At 52.1% G+C, this 23,091-nt stretch overlaps 1 protein-coding gene across 2 annotated transcripts in view; it reads right to left on the bottom strand.

The window, feature by feature from the left end:
* The window catches only part of ZHX3 (zinc fingers and homeoboxes 3), a 50,479-nt gene extending 34,317 nt beyond the window's left edge, over positions 1 to 16,162 (bottom strand). For both annotated transcript variants that reach the window (XM_055721926.1, XM_055721927.1), the window contains exon 1: positions 15,996 to 16,162. The gene's annotated coding sequence lies outside the window, so the exon portion shown is untranslated. The remainder of the gene's footprint in view (positions 1 to 15,995) is intronic.
* Positions 16,163 to 23,091: the final 6,929 nt, after the last annotated feature.

The raw sequence follows: 23,091 nt of genomic DNA on the forward strand, positions 1-23,091 counted from the left end.
TTAACAGTTGTTAGCTCTCTTCTCCCTCTCTTTTGTTTGTTTCTTTTGGGTTTTTGTTTGCTTTTTTTTTTTGAAGTGGCTGGAAAGGGAACAAGGCTGCCCCAGAACAAAGCCTCCTTGCAGAGCAAAGGCTGCTTCAGTCTGACACTCACACAAGCAGACAAGGCAACCCCAAGCTCAGCTCTCAGCACTCTGCCCCGCTGCAGGGCGGGCTGAGGAAAAGCAAAACAACGCAGAAGATGATGAAAACAATTCCCTGGTCCCCAAAGGGGGATGCTTCGGGGGATGCTTCGTCTTTTCTTGCTGGTCCCAGGACTGGGAAGTAGCTCAGCCATGCAGGCACTCTGCAAGACCCCAGCTTTGGCAGAGATGGGCACCTTCCTGCAGTGCCTGTGTGGCCCCTCCTGTGGTCCATGGGACCTTCTGCCCCCAAGACCAAGAACACGGTAAGGTTTCCTCACCGTGCCGCTCCATGTCCCATCACCCACAATAAAACAAGTCTTTCTGTTGCCTTCAGTGAGCATCGCAGACCAGTTTCCAATGATTATGATTTAGCAGCTCTCATTAATGGACGGTCTTGAAATGGATTGTTTTATCTAGCAAGGAGCAGAAAGCTCATTTATACCTTGAGATCTGAGTTGATTTGTGTGGATCTAACAAAAGAGGTGATGTGCAGTGACGCACAGCTGTGGCCAAGGAAGAACCAACTCTTACTTGGCTTGAGATTTTGCACCTTGTTTGCAAATCCATAGCACAGACCTGCTCCCTGCTTGACTATGAAATGGTTGTTCCCTATAGGGAAAAAAGGGACGTTGGCATCACGCTGGTGTCTTTGATAAGGCTCTTGGAGGAAAAAGGATGCAGAGGATGCTGCAGAACACAGTCCTGACCTGCAAAGGATGCGTGGGGAGGAAACACTTCTCAGCCACGTGGGACCTCATGAGACGGCCCAGCAGAGACTGTCCAGCCCTGCGAGCTCTGCTGCGTGCGGGATGCCGATTTAAAAAGGTTCTCCTTCCCAAGGTACAATTAAAGGACTGACAAGTTACCATTCAGGATCTCTAAAGTGGCCGTTTCTATTTCTCCAGTATTTACACAGAGCGGGGAACTTGTCTTTACTGATATTTCTTCGAAGAGAAACAGCTACACTAAAGGCAACATCACTCACACCCCTTCTGTCTCCTCCAACTCAAGTGAACCAGTGTCCTGGAAAGGCTGTATCATTGAGAGACAAAAGTCATACAATTTAGCGTCCATAACATCCAATTTTAGAATCAAAGAGCATAAAATATTTCTAGCCAACATCTGCTTTTGTAGAGAGGCATGCAAACTTATATTATCTTTAGTCACTTCAATCTTTTTAAGTGCCTGAAAATTTAAGCCCCAGAACATCATTTGTCATCTCTTGCTTATTTTAGACTGAGAACAACCCTTCCTAACCTCACCACTCCATGCCAGTGCTGTAGGAAGAGAGGACAGGAAAGCATCAAGACAACTCCCACTTGCAGGAGAATAAACTGCACCTGCACCGTGCAAGAATGAGCATCAAGAAATATTAGAAAGATATTTCCAAGCCTTTTTCATCTTCCAACAACTGATGCTCCACAAGCTCTTCAGACCATCAAATCCAGTTGTTACTTTTAGGAAAGTATTGCCCAATATTTAATCTGAACTTTTTTTTTTCTCCACAGTTTTAGGACTGTGACCTCTTGCCCTACCTGTGAATGCAGAAAGCAAACACCACCTTCCCTTTTAGGCACCTGAAGATTTCCTCCCTCAATCCCAAAGAACTCGGCCTTACTCAGGCCAGGGTTTCTGGACCTCCTCCTGCCAGAACCAGGAGAGGACACCTTCCCCCAGCCTTCTGCACCACACACCTCTCCACTGCGGCATGTTTATTTTCAGGAGAGATAAAAGGAGAGATGACTTTTACGCCTAATCGCCAACAATTTACAAGCAGATAGACACATGGTCTAATTCACACCTACCTTCATCATCTTTTCCATCACAAAGAGAAGGAATTATGGAATATTCTTGTTAAGATAAAAATTCCTATTGCAGATTTTTAAAAATTTTAAATCCTATCCAGGCTGGATTTAAAAAAAAAAAAAACAACCAAGAGGTATGTACAGCATTGAGCATTAAAGCTCAGCAAATGATGGTCAACTTCTTGCTCCAAGAAAAGGAAACACAGAGCAGACTCCCACACATTTTCATTTCACTGCCCACAAGGATGCTTTGAGGACCACAGGGATACAAATATCTAAATTTTACTATCTATTATTTGAGAGCAGAAATCATCACTTTGTTACATGTTTTATACAAGGCTTAACAGGGCTCTGATCATCTGTGATTATCCAGTTTGGCTGAAATAGAATAGCACTGGTTTCCCTTTCATCCAAAAATCTCGAGCCTACAGCATCCTGCAGGACGTGGGAAGCTGCAGCTCCGTTCCAGCACTGCCTGGAGGGTTTTGCATCGTTAGCTCCAGCTCCTGCTGTGAGCTGGGATATTCTGGGATGGGGGGGCTCTGCCAGTCCCCTGGGATCTGCCTTCCATGCTCAATAACGTATCTAAACAGTCAATACACTCAATAATGTATCTGAACAGTGCCTCTGCCCTCATCTCCAGCCTCTTTTACAACCAGCTGCAGTTACTGGTCCCACTCACAGTTTGTGGGACCGAGGGGACAACAAAAGCAAAAATAAGTTTTTTCCAAAAATAAAATTTCCTTTGGCAAAGAAGTCCCCCTGGGCACACTGCAGCAGGCAGCACTGCCATTAACCCAGGTATAAAAAAGCCTGGGAGCCAGCAGTGGCTACACTATTATAATACAAATTATTAATAGGAGGGACCTCACTGCCCTCAGCTTCCACATGCAGCTCGGCTAAAGCCAAAGGAACCTTTTATTTTTTTTCTGCATGGACCTTGCAGACTCCACAGTTAGCAAAGAAAAAACACATTGACAGTTTTTACACTGTCTACAATATCTTTTTAGGGTGATTTGTCATTTAAATTGTCAGCTTGAAATCTAATGATTTTAAAAAAATAATAAAATACTATGTATTACATTCACAGGCTGCAACCACTGCCAAATTCCTCTGTCAATTTTCAAGGGATTATATGCACATTTCTCTTTTAATGTTTTATTCTCTTGCTTCTGTACCAAAGAGATGGGGAAAAGAGTAAATGGCTACTTAAGAACAGTGTATGACAATCCAAACCAAAACTGAAAACGGAGCAAAGCACCATGCTCCTCCTCCTTGGAGAGGATGCTCACAGCAGGAGCATCCTTAGGTGTTGGCTGCAACACAGCAGCCAAAACACTTTCAGATGCCAGCGTAATTTTAAAGCAGGTGTTCCACAAAAAATCCTTTTTTTTTAAAGGAAAATCATTTTTAATTGCAAGGCAAATGTGTGGGAGGACAAGCTTCACATTTCTGTCGTTGAGAAATACCCGGCTCTTGCAGAGACCAGAAACTGCTCAACTCAACAGTGGACGCAAGGGAAGGTCTGTGGGACCCAGAGCAGATATAAGAGCTGAGCACACCCCAGCCCCCTCCCAGGGGCTATACATCCTCCTTTATCACTACATTTGCTGCTCAGAAATCCTACTGCCTTCTCTTCTCCCTAAACTTTCCTTCTTCCTGAGGCGGAACAGATGAATGGACCCATCTTTGGTCTTCCCAGCTTGCTCTTCCTACTACAAACAAGCCCTGTCTGAGCAAACTACCAGCCAGGTCCCGATCCCCGTTCCTGCAGGGACCTGGCCAGGGCTCAGCCTGGGGAGAGTTACACAAAACAAGGATTTTGGCATTTTTTAGTCAGAACCTAAATGTCTTTTTTCCCCCAAAGAAAATGCCTGGAGCACAATAGTTCTTGTTCATACAAAGAGGACAAAATTGTCTAGAAATGGAAGCAAAACTTTATTCACCCAAATTAATGGGCAAATTTTACAACGTGAACACAAAAATGTTGGGCTTGAGGGTTTTTTTTGCCTGCAAGGCACTTTTTTTTTTTTTTTTTTTGCAGGACAGTGTTCCTTTATAAAAGCATTCTTCTGAAGGCACTTCTCCCGTGAAGCTCCCCCCTCCAACAGCTACTGTTACAAATCTCTGATAAAAGATGTATTCAGCAGGGTTTGGCACACAGAGAGCACCCAAACTGGCATTGCCAAAGCCTCACAATTTTATCATAAGCTTCAACATATTTAAAGAGAGAAAAGATGCTCTTGCTGGGAGTATCAGCTAGGAGAGGGTTCAGCTCTTGGGGTCATGAGAACCTCAGATTTCGGGCGGGGGGAACAAAACAGTAAGTGTCTAGACACAATTCTGGAAAAACACTCTCAAGCAGGAGTGCAACGTGATCCAGACTTTCAAGAACTGATGTCCAAGCAGAAGGAACCTTTGCTGGATTATCACCTGATTTGGTCCAGCTTCAGGATTTTGCAGTGTCTCACTGGTGACTTCTGAATATTTCTGGGGGTAACAACACTGTGAACTTCAGCCCTGGAAGCATGATCAGAACCAACGTTTTTTGCAAAGGCAGGGGAGAGAGCGGCTGTCCCCAGCGCCGCTGCACTCGCAGCCAGTGCTCAACTACACGCATGGGAGCAGAGCCATGGAGCTCCTGTGGGGCTGGAAGCTTTGGAGCTCGGCTGAACACAGATGCTTTGCTTGCCTAGACAGGGTACGTGTCCATGATCTAGTCACTTAACCCTGGCAAAAAAAAACCAAACAGGAGGTCTTGCTCTGCTCTCCCTCACCCCCCATCTCCCTCTCCTTGCCCCTGCGGTCTCTCCCTATCCCTTAGTACGTCCAGACCTCTCCGAGAGCTTCTGAGCTAGCAGCAAGCTTTCTGCTGTTATCCCTCAGCGTCAGATCAGATCAGCTGTCTCACAAACCTCTAACATAAGCTTGTAAGGGAAATATAAATGGAAATAAACCCCCTCACTGATTCAGCAGCGCAGCAAGGCAGGTCCATCAAAGCCCAGGGGATGCACAGGTCCTGATGGAGGAGGACAAGCCCCGGTGATATGGATGGAGAGCATTGCTGTTTCTGTGGAAGCGGGACTGAGCCCACAACAAGTGTGTGACATCTATAGGGTATCTTTACAAGGATGTATGCACACACACCCAGCAGCAAGCATAGCTCTTCTGTCTTGCTGCTCTTCTCATCTGTGCCAGAAGCAAAAACCGCAGCCAAACTGGACCCAGCATCCATGGCACAAGGGAAAAGAAACATCTCGGCAATGAATAGATTTCAGCTGGAATCTCCCAGGAGACAGTATTAAAATGAAGGGGGGAAGAAACAAATAAACAGAGGAGAAAAGAATCAACTTGCCAGTATCAGCCATGCCAACTTCTAAAACCATAAGTCAAGCCCCGAACACCACAACACTGGCTTTCAGTCTGGGACACTGGGAAATAACCAGGCTAACGCGGGGTGGTAAGAAGAGGGCACCTCCCTACCCCTCTCTGCCCAAGAATTCCCATTCTCCAGCTTTTCTCAGTCACTGCGATGCTCCAGAGGTCTTTTTTTCTTTAAAAAGCCAAGATTTTCACTGAAGTCCCTGGTTCTGAGTGCTGGGCTTTGATCCAAGTGTCAGATGTCAGGAGATAGTGATGGGCTACAGGAGCTGGCCACCAGCCAAACCTTTTTCCAACCAGCTCAGCTGGAGTCTGGATTTGGGAATCCACACCAACGCATTTGGGAAGTATTTCCCAAAATGCAGAGTTTAACCCCAACATTGTATTATGCAGCAGCAAGCACAGCTCTGTATTCCTCTATAAATACATCACTAAACACCATGCTCACCGGGTCCAGCTCTAAAACCGGATCACCCATCAGTTGCAGAAAATATAAATATTCTCCCTGGTTTCCAGTGCAATATTCCCAAATTAATCCAGAGAACCTATGGAGTCGCTAAGCTATAATTAGAGGTTTATTATAAAAGGTGTTTGGGATGTCTGTCAGCACTGAAGGACACCCTGTATTTAAGGTACCCTTAACACACGTAGCAGCAGCCGGACATTTGGCTTTCACTAAAAAAAAAAAAAAAAGCCAACTTGTTTACTCACCTCAAGTGACTTTACTTGGTCTCTGCTTTGCAAGAATGTTTTCAGCCTCTAACTTGATTAATGTCATTTTAAAAAGGCAAAAAGAAAAAGCCATCAGTGAGGTGCTTTAAAAGACGTATTATGAACTATGGATAAAAATGTGATACCAGCTAAATCTTGCTTTTCACCAAAAAAAAAAAAAATTTAATCGGGTGCAGGACGTGCACGTTCAGTCATTCGTTATTGTAGGATTGTTGACATTAGCTTTTATTTTTAGAAAAACATGAAGTGTGGAGGGGAAATGAAACAATGTGATACTTCTTCGAGACTGTCTCTAATATGAGGAAAATATGCAAAGAAAATACCGTAGCGATCTGCTTGCATACCTTCCCACAGAGTGCTGGGCTTGAATTTATAAAATAATAAATACCATTTCAAAGCACTTGGACTGGCCTGACTTTTTTTTTAAATAACATCTGACAACGTCACCATACCCTGAGCCTTTGGGAGGGAGAAGAGCAGAGAGCCACACACCAGGGATGCTCTCTGGGACCTGGTCTCCCTCCTGGCTGTCACACCATGGGGTGACCCTGGGCAGCCAAAAACAGGGGGCACATCAGATCACCAGCTTCATGCCACAGTGAACATTTCACATTGCAGGCACCTTCAGCTGCCCAAATCCTGCAAACACCTTCATAAAAAGATTGCTCCATCAAACGCACCGGGATTTCTCGCCTTTGCAGCACAGTGTGGTACCTCGTATGCAATACTTGTAGGGTCAGGGCTACAGCAGACCATCCTCTGCATTTCTAAAGTAGTTTTAGGCCTACAAGCACCGAGCTATACCACAACTTAGTAAATGTTGCTGAAATTAAGTCTAAACTAGAACGAAAAAGCATCTCTGAAGTGATGCTCTGGTTCAACACCTGGTAGCAGCAGCATCTGTGCTTTCCTGCTGGAAAAATAAGCCCTGAGGGCAAGGTGGCCATGGCTAGATGACCAAAGCTGCTCTAGGAGGGGAAAAACATCATTAGGAGATAAAATCATCTCTGCTAATAGTGAATGTGAATTCAGGTGCGTAATTACACCAGCTGCCAGGTACAGCTCTGCAGAGGTGACCTTTCCCGGTGCTGTCTGGACATGACACCATGGAGGCATCACGGCAGAGAGGGGATTTCTCCAACCACCCACCTTTGGGGCAGAACTGGCCCAAAAAAAGCAGTGGAGGAAGGCAGGGCAGAAAACATCCGCAGATCCCTGTGGTAAGAGGGTGCCCAGCTCTGGCATGCTCTGAAGTCACCCCTTCCCAAATGCTGACTTCCATCCATCCCTTCAAAGCACAACAAGAACCTATTTGGGAGCTGAATGGATGCTCGGTAAACACAGAAACAAATTTCACTATTAACAGCCTCCAGTGGGCTTATTTTTGCATCCTGAAGCAAAGCACCACTGCAAGGGAATATGTTCCTCTTCCACTAGACTATTTACTGTCACACACCTACAAAAAATTACAGATATTTGACTTACAATTTCTATTCTCCACCCCGCTACATCCCCCTCCCCCCAAGAAGCTCAATTTCAGTGGCTTTTCAGTTGCAAAATTAGCAATACAATACTTTGTATCTAAATTCAGTTTCAAGAACCTCCCTCATCTCTTTTTTATAATCACATGGAGAACAGCTACACTGCACATACCATTTTTTGCTACATTGAGCTTGAGGGAAATTTAAGACTTCCTCCCTGCCCTGCCTTCTTTTTAAATGGGAGATGTGATTATTGAAATTAATTCGGAAAATAGTCAGCATTCACCAATCAGCTCAGCAGTCTGGGTTTTCTTCATCTGCTGGTTACATGCTAATTATTGTACTGGTGGGATTATTTCCCATTCACATTTGGAATTTACAACACAGTAGGGAATTGATTAAATTACAAGAAAAATACAAAAAAAAAAAAAGAAAGAAATCAATGACATTTTAAATGCAACATTTTTTTTTTATTTTCTTCCAAGTCTCATGCCTACAAGGACCTGAAAAACTCAACCCTGGCAGCACAGACGCACGACGCAGCGTTTCTGAGCGTTAAGGGGCAGAGCAGCAACGTCTCAGGAGCAGACATTTTGGGAAGGCAATGCAACCCTTCCACGTACATCAATACCTCTGTTGTTCATCCCATCCTCCACTGCCTCACACTGACCGTACCCTCCTCCACTTGGCCCACATTTCTAATTAAGAAGGAAAACCTGCCCACAGGTGGGCAATAAGGCCCCATTCCCAAGCCCAGGGCTCCAGCCACACTGGAACGCCTGTGCTGCGGTGGGAGCTGGGGTCCGCCAGAGCAGGGAGCAGAGGTGGCGATGGCACATGCGTGCCATGCTGGCCCCTATCCTGTCAGCAGCTCTGATGGACTTGGGTGGCTTTGTCCCCACCCCAGAAGAGTGTGAGGGACAGAGCAACAGCAATCCACAACGCCCGCTGGCAAGAACCACTTTCTCCAGCTATCAGGTCTACCAGCCAAGTGTAAGTCCCTGACGGAGACCGTCTTTCAGAGGTACCCAGCGCAAGAGATCCCTAATTTTGCTATGTGACTCTCAAATACTACTTATTTCACTTACTACTTATTTACTCACTTCACCTGGGCAAGCACATATGCCAGTACCATCAACAGCAGGGCTCTGAGCACACAAAGGACTTTGTGTTGGCCCTGCAGGGCTGTTTGTTTGGTGGTCACCCCTGAAAGCAAGGGCTCCTTCTCACCCCCCACCCTCTCAGCTCTCCAACTGGCCCATGAAAACTACAATTAAAAAAAAAAAAAAAAAAAAGAAAAAAAATAAAACCAACACCACCAAAACCTAACCTACGTGCCAGAGATCAAAGTAGGAGTGTCAAAGCCTTAAAGTTTCTTTAAACAGCCCAGTCTCCTGCTCCCCACCCACTGCTGGGCACCCACAAGCTGCTCTGAGGCCTCCTCGGAAGGTGACGAGAAAAGCAAATATCCTGCAATGCCGAAGGGAATCAACACCACCCCAGAAAACATGCAGGAATTCCCAGAGCAGAAAATACGATTGAAAAATCACATCTGAAGAACAGGCTTAACAAAGCAGCGGCACAGGCTGGCAGCGAGGCCAGGCAGGGTACCGGGGTTGCTCGTGCTGTGGTTTATTTTGCCACCATCACAGGTACCCCCAGAGACCCAGCTCAGCCCAAGCGATCCCCCGGGTGGGCAGGACAGGCAGCTGTCTTCAGCTTTCCCTGCCACAAGCAGGAGTTTTGGTGCAGGCAGGCACAGCCAGAGCTGCAGCCCCCCCCGGACAGGGAGGCTGGAGGAGCCCAGCTCCAGGCTGGATGCTGGGGAGCGCATCCCCCGAGAAGCAGGGTCCCCGTGGGGGGCATGTGGGCATCTGCCCGGGAAACCACCAACCTCCTAAGGGCTGGGGGGCGGCCGAGCCAGCACTCCTAAATTAAGGCAGAAGGGGATCAGGGGCTTGCTGCGATCCAGACAGGCAGCCCGGCAAGAAGAGGATGCTGGCAAAATTAGGAGAGCACGGAGCAGCAAATGGAGCTCGGCAAAGGGTTAGGTGCGGGTGGACACAGCAGTGACTATCCACAGGAGAGGGCTCTGCACAGTTAACCCCAGTATACTGGCTCCGAGGATGCCTCCTCCAAAGCACCTTCATTTCCAGTGCTTTTATAAGCACTACCATGATGGCCAGGGCCAAATTTCCAACCTCCAGAAACAGTGCCGGCACGTGGCAGAGCAAACACGGCTCAGCACTGCAAATCCTGGCTGGGCGAGCTGGGCGACACCACACCACTGAAACAAACACCAACAACAGAGGGGAAAAAGCTAAAAGCAAAGGACCTGCAAACCTGCCGTGGTTGCTACATCACCCTCCGTTTCCATCTTTCCTGCCTGCAAAGCAACATGAAAATGCCAGACACTGGAGCAGGGAGTGCAGGCTGCTATTTAAAATATTCGCTGCACTTCACGGTACACACATGACCGGAGGAGCGGAGCCTAACAGGTGGATTATGGTCTTAATGAAATATTCACATTCATCTGCTTGCTCCAAGGCCAGACCACAAGTCTGCTTCCCCTCTGCTAGCACGGGTGAGGGGGGCTGCGCCCAGATTTTTGGTTTTAAATTAGCTCTGCCTCTCTAAAGCAGACACTCCCCTTGTCTTAAATATTTCCGACATGGAAATGATTCCTAGCAAAGAAAGAAAGAAAGAGCAGGATACATTTCAGAAAAGGAATGTGTTTTTATATCCTGCTTAACAAACCAAAGCACAACACACAACAGGCTCACATAACCTCCTGCACACGATCCAGGATAACTTGTCACTCTCTAATGACCACCCTACAACTAGGAACGCATGTTAAGAGCCAATTAACCTTAATGCAAAGAGCAAATGCACCCGTCTTGCCAGGGCTGTGAAAAAACACACATCAAGAAGCCCCATTGGTGTCACATCCAACCCTTCAAGGTCTCCAAAGCCACCGAGCACTGCGCTCGAGGTGCTGCTTTAGAGGTGACCACCTCTACCAGGGTGACCAGAGCCAGAAGGCACAATGCAGGTGGCAAGAGAAAGCCCAGTGCATCAGCTGGCATCAGAGGCTGAAATGGTCCTTGTGCTATTGGTGTCCCAGGGCAGGACCTGGAACCACCAGGAAGGTCTCCAGCCATTGAAACCTGCCCTGAGCACAAGCACAGGAGTCAGCGATATGGTTGGATCCTTAACACACACACCCAAGGCTTCAGTTCATTAAATATGCTACAAATCAGAAAGCATCCAAGACACCCTCATCTCGAGCATCCTCTTACACCAAGCATGCTCCAAGTACTCCAGTGTGCCATAGCAAAGACCCTTGTTACTCCTACACTGAGGAGATCTGGAGATGAAGAGCTACAGGATCAAGTATCCAGGACCTCAAGCCTAATTTTGGTCCTCTTAAATGAAAGTCTTTATTTTTACCATTTTAAATACAGACAAGAAGTTTCAATCCCTCTTTCAAGGCGGATACTGACCATTCTTATTTGGGGAAGACAGAAGAACAAGATCCATCAGACGGCAAGGCAAAGCTTTCGGCAGGAACCACGCTCTCCTTCTGTGGGACAACCCAACCGCTGGACTTACTTTCCAGAGGGACACCAGCAACACCATGGCTGGGGCTGCAGGACAGGATAGCGAACGACCAGTATGACCACTTTGTTAAGACTTGGTGTATTCTGGGAATTTCATTTTTAAATTGATTTAGGTTGTTTCGATCCCACTGCTGACCTGAACTCCTCAGGAGAACAAAAAAATATCTCCCCAGCTTTCTGATAAGCACCTGGATATAAAGAAAAAAGTGTCACAGCTTCTGATTTAGAGCATGAGCCCATAGGAGATGCACAAATTCCAGATGGAAAGAGAGACCGATTACATACAATTATTAATGTGCGTGTCTACGCCACTGGAAAAAAAACACAGAATATGCTTAAAAAGAAACAAAGCAGGGAAAAATAAAATGACTACCCAGTCAAGTATTTGTGCAGTACTGGCATGACACCTTAGGGAAATAAATATTTGCTTGACCTATTTCCAAAAGAGAAGTTTTTATAAGTTCCATGAAAACCTCTTTATTTATCGAAGCATGAGAGCAGAGCATGCGCAAGCATCCCGCACGCCAAGCTGGGCTCCAGGTGCAACGAGCTCCCTTCCCATCCTTCTCACGGAGCAAACTGATCTCCTTTACGCCAGTAGGACCAAAAAGTCAGCCTGAAAACAACATCAAGGCACCTATTTAGGAGAGGAAGAGTTGAAAGATACCAATGCACATAGCAGAGAGCCACCTCGCCTTGCTGGAAGCCCCTTTCAACTGATTCATCTGCCTCTTGCCTCAGTGATTTTTTAAGTGCACGCTATTTAAACCTGTCCCACCCAGGCTCTTTATTAAGGACATTCTGCCGGCCACATGCCAGGGCTCACTCCCCACCCTACTCCTGACGTGACCCTCTCGAGCATGTCTGCATTAAAAGAAAAAAAAACCACAAAAGCTCTTCCCCTTCCCCTTGAGCCACCCAGCAGGCAGGGAAGCCCCATCACCCAGTCCGAATTTTCTGAGCATTACTGAGCAGGAGCGTTTGGGTGGAGCTATAATGGAAACTTTTGCAACCTTAACACCATGCTATTTTATTTCATTTTTTTTCCCCTGCCAAGTGCTAAAACACATGGGGGGCCTGGCTGGAGTGGCGAGGGCAGCACTCGCCTTCAGTAGGAGGACATGACAAAAGCCATCACTGCAACTGAACGTACAGTTTAGAAGGTTCATCCTCCAATTTTTCTATTTCTAAAAAAAGTTAAAAATAAATAGGAATAAGGAGCAGAGAGCACAAAGATAAAAAAGGAGTTCAGTTAAATGTCCTCTGATGACACATGTATGAAAAGGACCGGGCACCCTCACACAGTGTTGTTCTGAAAGGGGAGAGGGAGGAGAAACCACGAAGCCTTTGAAAGGCTCGAGCACACCCTCCACGCGGGGATGAGCCATGGCTGCGACTGCATCTGGTGACAACCCAACTGCTCCGGCTCCGCTCTTGTGCCATGTGTCATCACCAGCTCCTCTAACTCCACCGCAGTCCTCATCCGACCAGGGCTTCTCCAGTGACTTCACTTCACGCAAACTCACTTAGCTTTCATTTTAAGCATTGTTATTTAGAATATTTGTTCGGGGGGGGGGGGGGGGGGGGGAAGAGAGGAAAAACAAACAAACAAAGGGGAGAAGTACAAGAGGGTTTTTTTTTTCTTTTTAATTAGAAACATCACCCCTCGCCTACTCAACAAAGCAGAAAACCCAGCACAGCTGCAAGAGGGAGAGATGCTGCAGACCTTCAGCACAAAGACCAGCAAGCAGGATCTTCTCCCAGTTAGCCTCCTTAGCAGGTCTAGGCTCCTTCCACCTGGAACAGGTGCCGAAGCTACAAACATAATCACCCTGGGCTCCTATTTCGCTCACGCAAAGAGAGAGGCACCTCAGAGTGATTCGGAATCTGCACGGGGCAAAACATCCTTAGGACAAGCAGGGTGGGGGCACCTGGACCTGGCGTGGGGCTCCGGCTCCTCCAAGCAAATCTCTCTATGGCAGGGAGGTGGCAGCTCCACGCAAGAACAAAGGTAACCATGAGCAAACCAAGGACCCCTCCACGGGATGAATCTCCCTCATGCTTTTTTACACACAAATCAGGTCGAAAAAGACAAAATAATAAAAATATTGCCACATTATCAGGAGATGGGAAGCAAAGGGCCCGTGGGCAGCGACATGCTAGCCCATGCAGGTTTGCTTGCACAAGCCGGGGGGGTTGAGCAGGACAGTGGTGTGGTGGGACATGTCTGCTCCCACCTTCTGCCTTTTGTTTGCACAGATTTCCACAGATCCTCAATTAGTCATTTCTGCTCCCACCAGTTTTCTGGGGGAGCTAATGCCCTGTGTTCAGCTGGGAGCCGGCAGCCCCGTCCCCGCAGTGGGTAACAGGAGCGGGTCTTGCAGGGTTCCCCACTGCCCAGGACCCTGCCCCACATTCCGAAACAGCAAGGGACCTGTGTGACAGCCTCGCATGGAGCACCGGGTCCTCGTGCCCGGTAACCCGGAGGAGGCTCCCATGGGACCGAGCCACGGCCCTGCCCTGCAAACGATGCTGCCTCCGGACCTGTCCCACCGCACAGACAGGGAAAGGCTTGACAAGGGATGGACGCAGACCCGCGTCCCCCGGTTGGCCTTGTAAACCCAAGTTGTAGATACTGTCAGGAGCTAGGAGATGAGCTGCTTTTACATAGTAACACCATAGTAACCGAGGCGGATGATAAAGCTTGCATACACAAGAGCACCACATTTTTGGAGAGGAGGAAGAGGAGGTCTAAATAGAAGGAAAACCTTCCTGCAGAGCAAGGGGACACATTTGTATACAGGAGAACCAGAAGCATACTGCAGTTTAAACCTCCCCCCCAGATGACAACAACCCAGATGGCTCTTACTACCAGCCCAGCTCACCTGCTCCAGACTTCCCCGCTCCAGGCTGTCAGCACTGCCTGCATCGGTCCTTGCATTTCCCTGATGAAAGCCAGCAGCCCCCACGGGGCTGGTTTTGCTTGGCTTTGCAACAAGGATTGTATTGATAGAGATGTGCTCCTGCGAGCGACTTTGGGGCTTCAAGTTACTACGGCTTTCTTACGGTAGCAAGAATTGCGGAGGCTGAGCCCTGTCAGGAAAACCTATGCTAAACCCCAACCCATCTATAATACAATTAACACAAGCTACAGATTAGGCTGTATCTGAAGCAAAATGCAATCCAACAGCCTCCTCTTTCCCACCCCCAAAGGTGGGTCAGGACTCCGAAACTGTGTGGGCATACGTGTGCTGCGAGTTGCTGGGATGAACTAAGAGGAAACAATAAACAGACTGCAACAGTCTGCTCCCTCTTCTCAGCTACGCATCCCGAGTTGTAAAACACATCAAGGTCACAGACCCAACCTAGTTAATAGAAGTTATCATTAAATTGCTGTTTTCTTCTACAGTAAATAAAATGCTTCTGATCTTCTGGGTGGGTTTGGTTTTGTTTTTCTCCTCATCTCTTCAAGAGAAATTAGTTCAGAAGTTTACTTCGTTTTTCTGGAACAGGTTATTCTGGCTTCCCACCTGTGGGGAACCGTTCCTCAGGATGCTGTGACCCTGGGCAGGGGGCTGCAGCCAGAGTAGGTGCTCCGGGAGAAGGGCAGCAAAACCCTCCCTGCTGCCGAGGGGGAGCCCACGGCCGGGCAGAGCCTTAGAGCAGAAGTGGGAAAACAGCTCAAAAAGCATTTCTACATGGGGGTTTTTCCCCCTCCTCGGTACGTCGGTGGGCCCAGGCAGACCCATCAGCTGCCTCTCCCCCAAAACCTTCCCACCTTGGTACCCGAATAGAAGAGGAGCCCTTGGAAAAACCGTATGGCTTGAGTTGTGAGGGCGCGGGCTCAGCACGCCCTGAACCAGAGGACCGAGTTCAGAGCCCCCAGCCGAGCCGTGCCACCACCCGCCCGGCCAGCCGGCCGCCCACGCAGGCGATGCCCGAGGGGTGCACGGCGCCCCCCGCCCGCGTCCCCCTCCCCAGCCGCTCCCCACCGCGGCCTCGGCCCTGGCCCCGCGCCCGGAGCCCTGACGGAGCCGGCACAGCCGGGCAGGACTTTACCCCGGCAGCCCGAGGTGGCACCGCGGCCCCAGCCAGGGCGGGGAGCGTCCCACGGGAAACCAGGACGGAGCGACGTGGGGCTCGGTCCCGGCTCCGCCACAGAGTCCCTGCGCGGCCCCGGGCACGTCACTTCGCAGCAGCCGGTGTCCCCACCTGCGCCGAGGGGGAGAGGCCGCCTGCTCGCACCCCGCTCTGCCCCAAGGCCAGGCACCCAAACCCACCACCCCTACAACACCGGGAGCCACGAAACCCCCCACGACCCACCCGTGACCAACCCCCCGGTGACACGAGTGGGGCCAGCCTCCCCCTAGCCAGCGGCCAGCGAGGGCTGGAGAAAGGAGCTCTCCTTCCCCAAAGACCCAGGGTAAAGGAAAAATCCACCCGAGACCGGCCCGCGGGAGAGGCGGCCGGGTCCCGGGCAGCCCCACGCAGAGCTCCCGGCGCGGCCGGGCCGGACCATTTTTAATTGAATTTATCTTAATTGAAATTTTAATCGCTGGCAAGCCGCCCGCAGCGAAGGGCAGCGCAGCCCACCGGCTCCCCGGCCGGCGGCAGGGCTGGGCGGCGGCGCGGGGGCACGGACACACGGACAACACGCGTGTCCCGACCCCCGGGTGGGCCCCGCACCTGCCCGGGCTCGGCGGGACGGCGGGGCGGGCGAGGGGCGCGGGCGGGACCGCGGCGGCGAGGCGAAGCGGGGGGCGCGGGACCCTCCCCGGGCGCTGGGCACTCACCCGCGGCAGGTCCCCGGGCCGCCGTGGCGGCTCGGCTCGGCGCGGTCCGGCGGAGGCCCCGGCCCCGGCGGCGAGCGCGGGGCGGGCGGGGCGGGCGGCGCAGCGGGGCGGCCGGGCGGGCGCCGCCGAGCCCAGGCATCGGCGGGGGGCGGGGGGAGCGCGGGGCGGGCGGGCGCGACACACACCGGCATTAGCCAGGCTCCATCGCCGGGCTGGGGGGGCGGGGGGTGACGTCACCGGAGCCGGACCGGGGCGGTGCGCGCGCTTGCGCGCCATTCAGCCGGCGGCGGGGCGGCGCGCGCGGGCACCGGGCACCGGGCGGTGCTGGGACGGCGGTGCGGGCACCGGGCACCGGACACTGGCTGTGCTGGGACGGCTGTGCGGGCGCCGGGCACCGGCTGTGCGGGCACAGGGCACCGGGCGGTTCTGAGACGGCTGTGCGGGCACTGGGCACCGGCTGTGCAGGCGTGGTTGTGCGGGCACCGGGCGGTGCTGGGACGGCTGTGCAGGCACCGGGCACAGGGAACCGTCTGTGTGGGCACCGGGCACCGGCTGTGCAGGCGTGGTTGTGCGGGCACCGGGCGGTGCTGGGACGGCTGTGCAGGCACCGGGCACAGGGAACCGTCTGTGTGGGCACCGGGCAGTGCAGTGACGGCTGTGCGGGCACTGAGCACCGAGCACCGGGCACCGGCTGTGCAGGCACCGGGCAGTGCAGCACCAGCTGTACGTGCACTGGGCACCGGGCGATGCAGTGCCTGCACCGGGGAGGACAGCGAGCGTTTGCACCGGGCCTGGGCACCGGGCAGGCGATGAGTGTTGGGCACGTGCGGGGGGCCGGCGAGGGCCTGCACCGAGGGCGTGCAGTGGGTGCGTGCCCGGGGGGTCAGCAGGCGCTGCACTGGGGCACGTATGTGCTGGTGGGCCAAGCGTGCCACACGCACCGAACATGGGGAGGGCGGCGACCGAGGGACGGTGGGGATGTGCAGCGGCCACCGAGAGCAGTGGATGCCCCACGTGCGCCAGGGCGCTGCACCCCCAGCCACACCTTGTCACCCCCACAGCCCTGGGGTCCCCCAGCTCGGCGCCTCACCCCAGCCCCAGCGGGTGGCTTGGTGGCTGGAAGCGCCCTGTCCCGTCCCGCTGGCAGCCATGGGCCCCAGCATTGAGGTCGTTCCACCCAGTGTGGGGGGCTGCTGTCGTGGCTGGGGGTCCCACTGCAGGGCGAGCGGCTCTGGGCACCGCGGTGCTGCCGGGGGGTGCTCTGGGGATCACCAAACCGCTGTGCCCCAAGGGCTTCGGCAGCAGTTCATCATAGCGTGCTGCGAGCGGGTCGGGGATCAAATGGAGCACCAACTATTTCTTAAATAAAGCATGGCTTGGAAACATCATCTGTCTTGAAATAAGACACCAGCTTTGGACAAAAGATAAAAGATTTTCCAGCTGCCTAAATGTGCACGTCATCCCACTTTTCCTGGATTCAGAGCTAATGGTTAGACAGAGCGCACAGTTACATCCATGTAAATATGATGTTGCTTATCTAAAGCTGTTGGCTTTAAAGCACAGGTTTATTGGCAGCTGGGACAAAAAAGCCAAGGGCTCTCAGTGCATCGCAAGTGCAGAGACTTCGTTTTTCAGGACCATTTCAGTGCTCAGGGCTATCAGTTCTCCCAGTTTCAGAGCGGGGCTGGATTTTTCTGCAAGCCCTGGCTCTTGGAGCCACGCGACTGCATGGGAATTGCAGCTTTCTGGTTTTTCTTTTTAAGTAAGCTTGAACCCTTTGTGTTTACAGAAGAAATGTGAACTCTTAACAGGTCAGAAACTAGGAGCCAAGTCAACAGAGCCTGTTTATAAACCAGAACGGATGGTTTTTAACCAGTCCTGCGGCCATAGCTCAGCTTTTTCAATGCTTGCGATTGGCAACGGAGGATGGCATTTCCTCCTCTTCAGGCAAAATGGCTTTCCCACCCACTCCATCACATGCCAGGCCAATCTGACCTGGTCTTTCTGGGAATAGGAAAGAAAAAAAAAACCCAAAACCCCATCACTGTTTTCCTGTTGTATTCCTGGCTCCAGAGCCAGCACTTGGAGCAGGACACCTGAACCTTCCTCCCTGTGGCTTTCATGGGATGAGAATTTCACCCCATCCAGCTGTGCCAACTTGGCATTTCTGCTTCTCCTCTCACTGTTTTGCTGAATCACCCCTTTCACAAACCTCTGGAGATCTTTGTTGATCCGGGGAAGGGAATGGGAGCCCCTGGCCAGCTGAGAGGGGCAGGAAACTCTGCCAGCCTTCCCAGTGCTCCCCTGCTCTTAAAAAGCTGCTTCTGTCTGCTGGGAGAAGGGGCCCTGATAAGAGGGAAGCCCTTTCTTTGTATTCCAACCTCTGGCGGGATTCCCTGGAGGGTGACAGCGAGGCAAGTCAGTTAGGGATGACAGCCCCGCCAGCAGCAGGGAGCTGCTCCAGGGAGCTGCCTGGCACAAGGACCTTGGACCTGCTGGATTGATTGACAGCTGTCAACCGCACACCCAAGATGCCCAGCCCAATAAACACAACGGCTCTGGCCATCTCTCACCTGGCATTTGGTGCTTGCAGCATCGTGCTCAGTGTACAGCATTCGGGAAAAGGCATCTGCTGACTCCTGCCTGGATTTTGCCAGCATCTTGGGAAACCCCACTGTAAGGGGGATGCTGGTGCGGTTTAAGGAAAGCGCAGACCCAGGGAGAAAGGAATAGGCCAGTGGCCATCAGAAGACTGTGCCCCAGAACAGTGAGGTCCTGGAGCATCCTTTCAGTGTGGGAAAGGGAGCAGGAGAACATGGCTCCCTGGGTCAGGGGTGGGAAGAGGATTTGGATGCTGCTGAAAGTGGCTTAGCAAGGTAGGCTTCCAGCCATCAAACCTTACTGGTGCCCCCAGCTATGAGGTGAACCCCAGGGCTGGAAGGATTTCTTCTGTCCCAGCCCCAGCTCTACTTGTTTGCACAGCAAAGCAAGATCCTTTCTGTCAACTCAGTTCCCCTCCTGTCTGAGAGAGCTTCTTGCTCCTCTGCAGCATCTCTGATGAGCTGAGCTGCATCAGGTCTCGGCCAGCATGGAGGCAGGTGGGTTGGCCAGCTTCCCAGGTCTCTCTTGCAGCTGGATCATCTGCCCTCCCTCCAGATGTTTCACCCCAGACCCATGAAGAAGCAGGGAGCAAGGGGGACATCCAAGGAGAAGTGTCCCAAGGGACTGCCGGGCTGCTCAAAGACAAGCTTAAGCAGCTGGGAAAATCCCAGAGAAATAATGTGATGACTGAGGGAGGAGGCAAAGCCCCCACCTTGGAGGCAGCTGAAGAACTGGCTGTGGCCTGGCTTGTCTGCAGCAGCTGTCGAAATACAAAGAGGGGGTAAAACAAGCCTGTCTTTGACACGGCTTGTCCCCTCTCCCAGCCTGCAACTGAAGACACAACTTGTTTTTCTGGGACAGAGGAAAATTTAGGAGTCTCCTGGGCAGCAAGTGCCTGGGGTGCTCCCAACTGCCAAGTGGATGGATGGAGTTTTTCTGGGAAGGCGCTGGAAGCACTGGGATCGTGGCTTCCAAGACTGTTGGCCGGCATAGGCACAGCACAGCCTGTGAGGCAGCACTGAGGGGCTCAAGCGTGGCTGGCCCTGCCGCTGCCCAGTGTGGGGTGAAGGCTGTGATCTGAGATGGGTGGGGAGTGCTGGGGATGCAGGACGAAAGCCGCCAAGATGGACACGGGCGTGAGCTTTTTGGAATGCAAGGAGCTGAAACTATTGCATCTCGGTTGACTAATAAAAAAAGCCATCTTGTTTTGCAAAGGCTCATTGCAAACATCTGCGGGTTGTAGAGTTCCCAAAAGGGGGAAGAAACCTCTCCCTGTTGGAGCAGCTCCTGGGGGGAGGATGCAGAGGGTGCACAGAGAAACTGGGGGTCTCAGGGTTAGAAGCCCAGGGAGTGATGGATCTGCAGGACTTGCCTTCCAAAGAAAGTAAGTGGGAGCAAGAGGGGGTATGAAAAGCAGCTGGCAGGAGCCAAGAATAATTGTATGGCTTTGCAAAAAATGACCATGGCAATTAAAAGTGCTTTAAGATTTTTTTGGAGGAGAAAGAAGGAAAGAACAGGTAAGTAAAGTGCCCCAGGACTGGATTGCAAGGTAGCATGGAGGGAGGTACAGACATCACCAGTGCGGCCATGGCACAATTGGGGATCTACTGGGGGGGACTGGTGGATGAGCGAAGCCTGGTGTGTCAGGAGCTGGGCATAAGGGCCAGCAGGGAAAGCCAGCTGAGCCAGGAGCCTTGGAGGTAAGTGATGGGGGAAGCAGCTTCTGCAGGGTGCCCCTGTGTCCAGAGGGCAGGAGCTTGGAGCCACAGCACGGCTGAGCAGCCTGCGTGCTGCTGCTGGCTTTGCCTTCTCCGCCCTCACCTGAGGATGCATTCAGCTGGCTAAAGAAGAACTGGTGTCCTGTGCTGAAATGTCCTCTGCAGCATTTGTGACCAGGTACCAGGTCTACAGCCCAGATTTATCCTTTTGTGTTCCAGACCCAGGGTTTGCAGGGTATAAACCACTGCCCTGGGTGAGACCCATGCCGGTGGCATCACCAAGCTCTATGCGAAGACAAAGGACAAAGCACCTGAGGTGTCACATCCTGAGGTTACAGCAGGCTCCTTCCCTGCGGGGCATGAGCGCCTGGTGACCTGGCAGTGGGCTGCAGGGTTTGGTGGCAGCCCCCCACTCCAGGCTCCCTGTAAGCCCTGCTGGGGTCAGCAGCCGGTGCTGCACGGTGCCAGCCCACCCTCCTCGGGGACCACAGCCGTGCCTGGCCACCCACAATAGCTGCTTTCAGTCCAATTTCACCGAGGGATAGAGCTTTCAGAAATACTAAGCTGCTGGAAAACACTTCCTTCCTCAGCTGATTTGTCACAGCCTTTAGGAAAGTTTCCACATTGGGTCTGGAACCTTGCACCCAGGCTGGGCTTGGGGTGGCATGGGTGCAGGGGGGGTTGCCGTACCCCCTGCTGCCATCAGCCCTACCAGTATGGCACAGCTGAGGAAACTGAGGCACAGGGAGGTAATGGCGCTCGCCTGGGAATGAGCTGCAGCGTTTCTGTAGATGCACCCATCAGCTGTGACCAGCCTGGGTGCTTCGGACCCTTCTCCTCAGGGACTAAAGAGGTCCTCAGCAGCCAGGCTCCAGCTCCGGTGCTTCCCTGCTCTCACACAGCAACGTCACCTCCACGAGTGATGAGTGGGAGAGCCCTGCACACTCACCGGTGGAAAAGCCTTTGTCCCCCAAGTGCCACCAGCTCTCGTGCAGACCAGGAGCCACAGCCACACAATTCACGTCACCCCAAACATCATCACAGAGGGTGCTGGGGAATCCCCTGCACAGCGAGTCAGGGGGTTGTGGGGCAGAGCCAGCGCCAGCCACATCCCTGCCCTTGGGCAGTCATAGTCCAGTGGGAGCCACTTTTTTGGGGCACAAAAAACCCCCACTGCATCAGTTTCTCACCTGAGCCCCCCTGGCTATTCCTCCGTTGCTTCCCCACTGCTGTCAGGCCCGTTGAGAGCTGGAGAACCTCAGTCTTCTTAAACCTCTGCTTCTTTGTGCTTTTCTTTCAATTCATGCTCTCTTTTCTCCTCCCACTGGAGATACAGGGCAGAGGAGCTCCTGGGGCTTGGCCACCCACTCCCTCCCTTTATACCTTGTTAAAACTTCACTGTGGGCTTTGGTGGTGCCTCTAAAATGATGCTCGGTGCTTCTTTGTGTCCCAAAGCTTTCCCAAGGCTGTGTGTGTGTGTGAATTAAAAGGAAAACAAAAAAACCCAAACACCCTTAAAAGGCAGAAAGCCACAATGATGGAGGTGGAAGGGTGATATGGAGCTGCTGGTGTGCAGGGTACTCACACCCTGGGACCTGGTGGTGCAAGGAGGGCCTAGAGGCTGGGGAAGGGGAGGGAAAGCCACCACCCTGTGGTGACAGTGCTGTGGAGCACCCAGGAGTGCCAAGGATGGCAGGCCAGGCTCCTTGCGGCATACGGCACAGCAGCAGCCTTGAAGGATTTTGCAGGAGCGGGGGCGATGCTGTCCCTGTCCTAGCAGGTGCTGCCCTGATAGGAAGCGCTACCTTGCTCTGCTTGCCCAGGGGTACAGGCTGGCTTGTGGAAAAAGGAGGTCCCAGTCCAGTCCCAGGCTGCACAATGAAATAAACTCACTCGAATTCACTCTTCCAAAGTTTGCAAAGTTTACTGAGGGGCAGCTAAAATTATCCCTCAAAATCCTCCAGAACCTTGGGTTCTGGTGAAACCTTATTCCTCCCTACAAGCACCACACACCAGCACCTTCCACGTTCCTCCCAGTCCAAACCTGACCAAGGTGCATCCGATCTTACATCCAGGATCAATTAAGTGAGCAACACAGCAATTATCACCCTACTCACCCTTCGTGGTCCTAGTCCATATGACCCTACAGCACTCCCTATAGCCCTATGGAGGAGGGAGAAATTAGCGCCTGGCATAGGCTCCCTAGCAAGACACTTCCCACTCTGAACAGTCCTTAGCCTGGCTGTGGCTACGTGAGGATGCTCTCCAGCTATTGCAAGGCAGTTTTTAAGGGGCAGAACTTCCCCAGAGCTGCACAGTCAGGCTCTGCAAGCGCCTTTTCCAGAGAGCTTAGTCTCTCCTGGGGTGCTGAGAACTAGGGCTTTGTATAGTTTGTGCGTGGGGGGCTAAACGCTGGGAGATCTGGTCTGGAAAATGAAAGGACTGTCTTTGGAAATTGCAGCCCGGTGGGTCGGGCTGTAGTGGCCTTGCAGGATGGTGGGGTGAAGAAGGAGGATCTCCATCAGTGCAGGGCAGCTGGCAGCTCTGCCTGAGCCACTGGAGCAAACAAGCAGGTTGTAATGAGACACATGAGCTGGTTGCAATGAGGCACAGCTGCTCTGTGCAGGTGTCAGCTGCCTCCCCAGATCCACCCTCCGGCCTCCCAGGAGCCCTCATAGGCTCAGCAGGAGGCAGGGCATGGGGACTGGGTGCTCTTTGGGAGATGGGGCCCTCCCCTTGCTCAGGTGAGAGGAAGGAAGCAGTAAGGAGAGGAGGAG

This window comes from Falco cherrug, chromosome 10 (genome assembly GCF_023634085.1).
Source record: "Falco cherrug isolate bFalChe1 chromosome 10, bFalChe1.pri, whole genome shotgun sequence".
NCBI lineage: Eukaryota > Metazoa > Chordata > Aves > Falconiformes > Falconidae > Falco > Falco cherrug.